Here is an 8,404-nt window from a genome sequence, read left to right as displayed (position 1 = left end):
ACACTCAGAGAAGGTCAGTAACTTGTCTCAAGTCACAAATCAAGGATTAGAACCTAGCCAATCCAATACCAAATTTCATGTTTTTAATCCTAGAGACTTCAGTTTCAATTTCACTTTCATGCATTGGAGAAGGAAATGGCAACCCACTCCAGTGTTCTTGCCTGGAGACTCTCAGGGATAGGGGAGCCTGGTGGGCAGCCATCTATGGGGTCGCACAGAGTCAGACACAACTGGAGCGACTTAGCAGCAGCAGCATAGTTTATTAAAAATAAACCTTCTTTTTATTTGTGTTCTATTCCGTGTGCTCAATTGGAATACAAAATAAGTGAATAAAAATACTTTGTAAGTTGCAAAGCCCTGTTCAAAGACACCTGGCTCAAAAACAAATCAGCAAATACTATTTTCCAAATTCTGAATCATTAAAAAACAGTATAAGATATGATATCACTTTCATAAGCTTCCAATTGCATAGCTTTTCCATTATAGGTATAGATTACTCTAACCATAACCCTTTAAAAAATATAAATTAATAAATCAAAATATGAAAGAAACTAGGAGATAATTATGAAAGCATAATTTTATATTTGTGCTCCATATTTTAAAAATCTTTTCTACATTTAAAAATGTCTATGTTTTAAATATAAATTTATTTATTTTAATTGGAGTCTAATTACTTTACAATATTGTATTGCTTTTGCCATCTATTGACATGAATCTGCCACAGGTGTACACACGTCCCCCATCCTGAACACCCTTCCCACCTCCCTCCCCATACCATCAGTCTGGGTCATCCCAGTGCACCAGCCGCGAGCACCTTGTCTCATGCATCAAACCTGGAGTGGCAATTCATTTCACATATGATAATATACATGTTTCAGTGCCATTATCCCAAATCATCCCACCCTCTCGCTCTCCCACAGAGTCCAAAAGACCGTTCTATACCTCTATGTCTCTTTTGCTGTCTCGCATACAGGGTTATCATTACCATCTTTCTAAATTCTATATATATGCATAGGTATACTGTATTAGTGTTTTTCTTTCTGGTTTACTTCATTCTGTATAATAGGCTCCAGTTTCATCCACCTCATTAGAACTGATTCAAATGTGTTCTTTTTAATGGCTGAGTAATACTCCGTTGTGTATATGTACCACAGCTTTCTTATCCATTTGTCTGCTGATGGACATCTAGGTTGCTTCCATGTTCTGGCTATTATAAATAGTGCTGCGATGAACATTGGGGTACACATGTCTCTTTCACTTCTGGTTTCCTCAGTGTATATGCCCAGCAGTAGGATTGCTAGGTCATATGGCAGTTCTATTTCCATGTGTTTAAGGAACCTCCACACTGTTCTCCATAGTGGCTGAACTAGTTTGCATTCCCACCAACAGTGTAAGAGGGTTCCCTTTTCTCCACACCCTGTCCAGCATTTATTGCTTGTAGACTTTTGGATCACAGCCATTCTGACTGGCGTGAAATGGTACCTCATTGTGGTTTTGATGTGCATTTCTCTGGTAATGAGTGATGTTGAGCATCTTTTCATGTGTTTGTTAGCCATCTGTATGTCTTCTTGGAGAAATGTCTGTTTAGCTCTTTGGACCATTTTTTCATTGGGTCATTTATTTTTCTGGAATTGAGCTACAGGAGCTGCTTGTATATTTTTGAGATTAATTATTTGTCAGTTGCTTCATTTGCTATTATTTTCTCCCATTTGGAAGGCTGTCTTTTCACCTTGCTTATAGTTTCCTTTGATGTGCAGAAGCTTTTAATTTTAATTAGGTCATATTTGTTTATTTTTGCTTTTATTTCCAATATTCTGGGAGTTGGGTCATAGAGGATCCTGCTGTGATGTATATCATAGAGTGTTTTGCCTATGTTCTCCTCTAGGAGTTTTATAGTTTCTGGTCTTACGTTTTTATCTTTAATCCATTTTGAGTTTATTTTTGTGTATGGTGTTAGAAAGTGTTCTAGTTTCATACTTTCACAAGTGGTTGACCAGTTTTCCCAGCACCACTTGTTAAAGAGATTGTCTTTTCTCTGTTGTATATTCTTGCCTCCTTTGTCAAAGATAAGGGGTCCATCAGTTCAGTTCAGTGGCTCAGTCATGTCTGACTCTTTGCGACCCCATGAATTGCAGCACGCCAGGCCTCCCTGTCCATCACCAACACCCGGAGTTCACCCAAACTCATGTCCATTGAGTCAGTGATGCCATCCAGCCATCTCATCCTCTGTCGTCCCCTTCTCCTCCTGCCCCCAATCCCTCCCAGCATCAGAGTCTTTTCCAATGAGTCAACTCTTCACATGAGGTGGCCAAAGTATTGGAGTTTCAGCTTTAGCATCGATCCTTCCAATGAACACACAGGACTTATCTCCTTTAGAATGGTCTGGTTGGATCTCCTTGAAATCCAGGTGCGTGGATTTATCTCTGGGCTTTCTATTTTGTTCTATTGATCTATATTTCTGTCTTTATGCCAGTTGTCTTGATGACTGTGGCTTTGTAGTAGAGCCTTAAGTCAGGCAGGTTGATTCCTCCAGTTCCATTCTTCTTCCCAAAATTGTTTTGGCTATTCAAGGTTTTTTGTATTTCCATACAAATTGTGAAATTATTTTTTCTAGCTCTGTGAAAAATACTGTTGGTAGCTTGATAGGGATTGCATTGAATCTATGCATTGCTTTGGGTAGTATATTCATTTTCACTATATTGATTCTTCTGATCCATGAACACAATATTATTCTCCATCTATTAGTGTCCTCTTTGAATTCTTTCACCAGTGTTTTATAGTTTTCTATATATAGGTCTTTTTCATTATATGAAAAGATGTCCTTTTCATTATAGGGGACTGGAATGCCAAGGTAGGAAGTCAAGAAACACCTGGAGTAACAGGCAAATTTGGCTGGGAATACAGAATGAAGCACGGCAAAGACTAATAGAGTTTTGCCAAGAAAATGCACTGGTCATAACAAACACCCTCTTCCAACAACATAAGAGAAGACTCTATACATGGACATCACCAGATGGTCAACACCAAAATCAGATTGATTATATTCTTTGCAGCCAAAGATGGAGAAGCTCTATACAGTCAGCAAAAACAAGACCAGGAGCTGACTGTGGCTCAGACCATGAACTCCTTACTGCCAAATTCAGACTTAAATTGAAGAAAGTAGGGAAAACCACTAGACCATTCAGGTATGACCTAAATCAAATCCCTTATGATTATACAGTGGAAGTGAGAAATAGATTTAAGGGACTAGATCTGATAGATAGAGTGCCTGATGAACTATGGAATGAGGTTCATGACATTGTACAGGAGACAGGGATCAAGACCATGCCCATGGAAAAGAAATGCAAAAAAGCAAAATGGCTGTCTGGGGAGGCCTTACAAAGAGCTGTGAAAAGAAGAGAAGCGAAAAGCAAAGGAGAAAAGGAAAGATATAAACATCTGAATGCAGAGTTCCAAAGAAGAGCAAGAAGAGATAAGAAAGCCTTCTTCAGTGATCAATGCAAAGATAGAGGAAAACAACAGAATGGGAAAGACTAGGGATCTCTTCAAGAAAATCAGAGATACCAATGGAATATTTCATGCAAAGATGGGCTAGATAAACGACAGAAATGGTATGGACCTAACAAAAGCAAAAGATATTAAGAAGAGATGGCAAGAATACACAGACGAACTGTACAAAAAAAGTCTTCAGGACCCAGATAATCACGATGGTGTGATCACTGACCTAGAGCCAGACATCCTGGAATGTGAAGTCAAGTGGGCCTTAGAAAGCATCACTACGAACAAAGCTAGTGGAGGTGATGGAATTCCAGTTGAGCTATTCCAAATCCTGAAAGATGATGCTGGAAAAGTGCTGCACTCAATATGGCAGCAAACTTGGAAAACTCAGCAGTGTCCACAGGACTGGAAAAGGTCAGTTTTCATTCCAATCCCAAAGAAAGGCAATGCCGAAGAATGCTCAAACTCCCACACAATTGCCCTCATCTCACACGCTAGTAAAGTAATGCTCAAAATTCTCCAAGCCAGGCTTCAGCAATATGTGAACTGTGAACTTCCTGATGTTCAAGCTGATTTTAGAAAAGGCAGAGGAACCAGAGATGAAATTGCCAACATCCGCTGGATCATGGAAAAAGCAAGAGAGTTCCAGAAAAACATCTATTTCTGCTTTATTGACTATGCCAAAGCCTTTGACTGTGTGGATCACAATAAACTGTGGGAAATTCTGAAAGAGATGGGAATACCAGACCACCTGACCTGCCTCTTGAGAAATTTGTATGCAGGTCCGGAAGCAACAGTTAGAACTGGACATGGAACAACAGACTGGTTCCAAATAGGAAAAGGAGTACGTCAAGGCTGTATATTGTCACTCTGTTTATTTAACTTATATGCAGAGTATATCATGAGAAACGCTGAACTGGAAGAAGCACAAGCTGGAATCAAGATTGCTGGGAGAATTATCAATCACCTCAGGTATGCAGATGACACCACCCTATGGCAGAAACTGAGGAGGAACTAAAAAGCCTCTTGATGAAAGTGAAAGTGGAGAGAAAAATTTGGCTTAAAGCTCAACATTCAGAAAACGAAGATCATGGCATCCGGTCCCATCACTTCATGGGAAATAGATGGGGAAACAGTGGAAACAGTGTCAGACTTTATTTTTCTGGGCTCCAAAATCACTGCAGATGGTGACTGCAGCCATAAAATTAAAAGACGCTTACTCCTTGGAAGGAAAGTTATGACCAACCTAGATAGCATATTCAAAAGCAGAGACATTACTTTGCCAACTAAGGTCCATCTAGTCAAGGCTATGGTTTTTCCTGGGGTCATGTATGGATGTGAGAGTTGGACTGTGAAGAAGGCTGAGCACTGAAGAATTGATGCTTTTGAACTGTGGTGTTGGAGAAGACTCTTGAGAGTCCCTTGGACTGCAAGGAGATCCAACTAGTCCATTCTGAAGGAGATCAGCCTTGGGATTTCTTTGGAAGGAATGATGCTAAAGCTGAAACTCCAGTACTTTGGCCACCTCATTCAAAGAGTTGACTCATTGGAAAAGACTCTGATGCTTGGAGGGACTGGGGGCAGTAGGAGAAGGGGATGACAGAGGATGAGATGGCTGGATGGCATCACTGACTCGATGGACATGAGTCTCAGTGAACTCCGGGGGTTAGTGATGGACAGGGAGGCCTGGCATGCTGCGATTCATGGGGTCGCAAAGAGTCAGAGACGACTGAGCGACTGATCTGATCTGATATATACGTCTTTAAGCTGGTTCTTTGAGAGGATAAATTCAATTGACAAACCATTAGCCAGGTTCATCAAGAAACAAAGGGAGAAAAATCAAATCAATAAAATTAGAAATGAAAATGGAGAAATCACAACAGACAACACAGAAATACAAAGGATCATAAGACACTACTATCCGCAATTATATGCCAATAAAAGGGACAATGTGGAAGAAATGGACAAATTCTTAGAAAAGTACAACTTTCTGAAACTGAACCAGGAAGAAATAGAAAACCCTAACAGACAGACCCATCACAAGCATGGAAGTGTAAACTGTAATCAGAAATCTTCTAGCAAACAGAAGTCCAGGTCCAGACAGCTTCACAGCTGAATTCTACCAAAAATTTAGAGAAGAGCTAACACCTATCCTACTCAAACTCTTCCAGAAAATTGCAAAGGAAGGTAAACTTCCAAACTCATTCTATGAGGCCACCATCACCCTAATACCAAAACCTAACAAAGATGCCACAAAAAAAAGAAAACTACAGGCCAATATCACTGATGAACATAGATGCAAAAATCCTTAACAAAATTCTAGCAATCAGAATCCAACAACACATTAAAAAGATCATACACCATGACCAAGTGGGCTTTATCCCAGGGATACAAGGGTTCTTCAATATCCAAAAATCAATCTATGTAATACACCACATTAACAAATTGAAAGACAAAAGCCATATGATAAAATTGAACATCCATTTATGATAAAAATCCTCCAGAAAGCAGGCATAGAAGGAACATACCTCAACATAATAAAAGCTATATATGACAAACCACAGCAAACATTATCCTCAATGGTGAAAAATTGAAAGCATTTCCTCTAAAGTCAGGAATAAGACAAGGGTGCCCACTCTCACCACTACTATTCAACATAGTTTTGGAAGATTTTGCCACAGCAATCAGAAAAAAATAAGTAATAAAAGGAATCCAGATTGGAAAAGAAGTAAAACTCTCACTGTTTGCAGATGACATGATCCTCTACATAGAAAACCCTAAAGACTCCACCAGAAAATTACTAGAGCTAATCAATGAATATAGTAAAGTTGCAGGATATAAAATCAACACACAGAAATCCCTTGCATTCCTATACACTAATAATGAGAAAATAGAAAAAGAAATTAAGGAAACAATTCCATTTACCATTGCAATGAAAAGAATAAAATACTTAGGAATATATCTACCTAAAGAAACAAAATGTCTATTTTTAAAACCTGCAATATTAAGCTTGTAATTTAATGATATGAAAATGTAAATGATCCACATACAATTATATATTTTTTCTTTGAAAACTGAACGAACTCTTTTTTGAGTTCATATCTTTATTGCAATATCTTGACAAAGACAACCAATGATAGACAACACAGTCTATGACACTGCGGATCTTCACAACAACTTCTCCTCAATCTTTAGGTTCTAAGTCACATAACTGCCTCAAAGTTATTGCAGTTTCCCCACAGCATCTCTGTGCTCTCCTGACTTTCTCCGTGCTTTCTTTTTTTAACCTTACTGGCAGCCACCCAACCACTAAGCCATGTTTACATATTTTATATTTGTTATACAATACCCTAATATTAAAATTTTATGTTGGAAATATATTATGTATGTTAGAAAAATAACATACTGCTATTGATAGTAATAATAACTGACCCCTAGCCCTAATCCGTACTCCTTCACTTGTACCATCTGACCTACCCCTCTGATCCACATACAGTATCCACATCTAATCAAATCACACAAATACAAGAACAAATAATAAAACATCACACACGAGATGAAAATAGAATGAAATCAACACCACATGTAAAACATTTTGCAACTGTATCCAATGTCTCTACATAACAAATTTCAAGTCTTCAACAGGTAAACCAAGCAACTCTATTTAACACATGACAATATTCTTGAGAATTAAAAACACATGATTATATTACTAGATGAAATAAAAGCAAATTTTCTCACTACAATGGAGTATATTGCACAAAGAAATGGTCAGCAAGCAAATGAAAACATGTTGAATGTTTTCTAGGCAATATATTACACATCATATGAGGTTTCCAATTATTAGAGAGTGGTAGTCCCTATATAATTTTAGGGGGTTAGAATGATGATACAGAGAAGGCAATGGCACCCCACTCCAGTACTCTTGCCTGGAAAATTCCATGGACAGAGGAGCCTGGTAGACTACAGTCCATGGGGTCGCTAAGAGTCAGACACGACTGAGCAACTTCACTTTCACTTTTCACTTTCATGCATTGGAGAAGGAAATGGCAACCCACTCCAGTATTCTTGCTTGGAGAATCCCAGGGACGGTGGCACCTGTTGGGCTGCCGTCTATGGGGTCCCACAGAGTTGGACACGACTGAAGTGACTTAGCAGTAGTAGCAGCAGCAGCAGCAGCAAAATGATGACAATTCAATGAAAAGTGAACCAGTGAACCAATGGAAGAGTATGTAATGAATACTTAGAAGTCTATTAGATACAAACTGATTAATTATTCCTTATATGAATAAGAATCGGGTACACTATGCAATAGATTAAGAGATTTACAATTATGGTGATTGGTGGCATAAAACATCCACTAATTTCAGTATTACACATGCAATAACTATACATATCTCAACAGAAGTTTCAATATGCACTTTGGGTAAGGAGAGTTCTAACCCATTTTTATGGTTCAGTCACTAAGTCATGTCTGACTCTTTGTGACCCATGGACTGCAGTGCACCAGGCTTATCTGAGTACAGTCAAATTCATGTCCATTGAGTCAGTGATGCTATTCAACCATCTTGTCCTCAGCCATCCTCTTCTCTTCTAACTCATACAGGCATACTTTTACTATAAAACTTATCCTACATGATAATTCAATGAAAATATTAGAAGAAGACTTAGATAAACTTTGACCTCAGTACTGACCTGCCTCTTGAGAAATCTGTATGCAGGTCAGGAAGCAACAGTTAGAACTGGACATGGAACAACAGATTGGTTACAAATAGGAAAAGGAGTACGTCAAGGCTGTATATTGTCACCCTGCTTATTTAACTTATATGCAGAGTACATCATGAGAAATGCTTGGCTGGATGAAGCACAAGCTGGAATCAAGATTGCCAGGAGAAATATCAATAAC

The sequence above is a fragment of the Bos indicus x Bos taurus genome, chromosome 5, assembly GCF_003369695.1.
Source record: "Bos indicus x Bos taurus breed Angus x Brahman F1 hybrid chromosome 5, Bos_hybrid_MaternalHap_v2.0, whole genome shotgun sequence".
NCBI lineage: Eukaryota > Metazoa > Chordata > Mammalia > Artiodactyla > Bovidae > Bos > Bos indicus x Bos taurus.
Note: the sequence above shows the minus strand (reverse complement) of the source record.